The following is a 1,673-nucleotide window of genomic DNA, read 5'->3' as shown; positions in this document are numbered from 1 at the left end:
AAGTTGTGATGAAGGATATCTATAGACTCAGGGAAAAAAACTCAACCAGCCAGGGAGTGTGGGTGCATTTCTTAGGTCTGGCAGAGACGATGTTTATAACACACACGAGACTAAAATTCTAAGTTGCAAAAATATCAAAGCTGGGCTTGGAGGAAGATCTTGACTTTTCTCCATTTACAAAGTCTGTGAATTTGAGATTATCCTGTATTTATCTCAGTCACTGGGAAACAAAAGACACAAAACCTGATTCTTAAGAAAAGCAGAAAGAGGAAGACTCAGGAGTACAATGAGTGTGATTCTGGGACCCATCCTGCAGGAGTAGGGCTGGAGCTAGAAGTTTTTGTCCATCCCACCAAGAACCTTTGGGTCAACCCAACCCATCCACACTCAGTCCCCCAGTGGCCCAGCAAGGACAGCCATGAACACTCAATGCCATCCTTAGGAACACCTAGGGCAGACTTCCTTACCTACCTGCCACACTCCGCTGTGTCAAAGCTGATTCTTCACCTGGGTTTGGCTTTCCTTTTCAGCCTCTTTTGCATATTGGATTGGTCAACTGATCTTATTTTCTTGGCTCAATCCTTGGCACTTTGGAGGAATTTTAACACTTTCTGGCTTTCTCCTCCTCTTTTTTCTGTCCCCAGGGAGAACATCTCAACCTGGCTTTGACTCCCAAGGACCCATCAACTAATTCTCTACCGGAGCCCACCAAACCAACCTGTTAAAAAAAGGTCAATGAGTTACTGTTTTGGAGCAGTGAGAAGGGGTGTCTGAGAAGCAGAAGAGAAAGCTGGTGGAAGAGAAGAGGTATGTATGACTTGGCTGCCCTTATTCTCCCCAGACACAGTGAAAGTGAAAAACTCTGATTGATCTCCATTTTAGCACCAGTGCTGCTAACTGCTCAGATCTGTTTGCAAATCTGTGAGATGATTTGAGAATTTGAACATGAGCTATGAGAAAGACTTTCCACCATGTCCTCTAAATAGTAACACTATGAAGGAGAGTCACCAAATTCAATCAATGAAAAATATATCTGAGGAATCTGATTGAATAGAGAAAACAGGACAGGAATTTTGAATAAGTGTAAGTAATGACTCCAGAGAAATGTACAAAGATACTGCCTTTGTAAAAAAACAAAAAGAAAAAAGATACAGATACTATAAATGTGGTTGATATATTAGAAAAAAAACCAAAGCTCAATAGGTGGGCTGAAAATGGAATGAATACAGCTCAAGGTCAAATCAGTAATCCAGAAAACCCAACTGAGGAATTATCCCAGAACATGCCATAAGAGCACAAAGTAACAACATGAAACAAAAGTTAAGGGACATAGAAGATAAATAGAAAAATTGCAAAAGCCATCAAAGAGGAACTCCAGAGAGTAGAAAGAATGGAAGGAAGGAAATTTTCTAAGAAATAATAGAGGAAAATCTCTCCAAACTAAAGAAATAATGATGCTGAGATTGACAGGGCCCTTCAAGAGATCAACATGATAATAGAGCAGTATCTTCAAAGTCCTCAGTGAAAATTGTCTGGGACCTACAACTGTATACCAAGCCTAACTATGATAAAGCTATCATTTATTGTGAGGGGAAAATGAAGACATTTTTTAGGCATGCAAGATGCCAAACATTTAAGACCCACAGATACTCTCTAAAAAAACCCAAATACTG

This window comes from Ursus arctos, unplaced genomic scaffold, assembly GCF_023065955.2.
Source record: "Ursus arctos isolate Adak ecotype North America unplaced genomic scaffold, UrsArc2.0 scaffold_14, whole genome shotgun sequence".
Classification (NCBI taxonomy): domain Eukaryota; kingdom Metazoa; phylum Chordata; class Mammalia; order Carnivora; family Ursidae; genus Ursus; species Ursus arctos.
Note: the sequence above shows the minus strand (reverse complement) of the source record.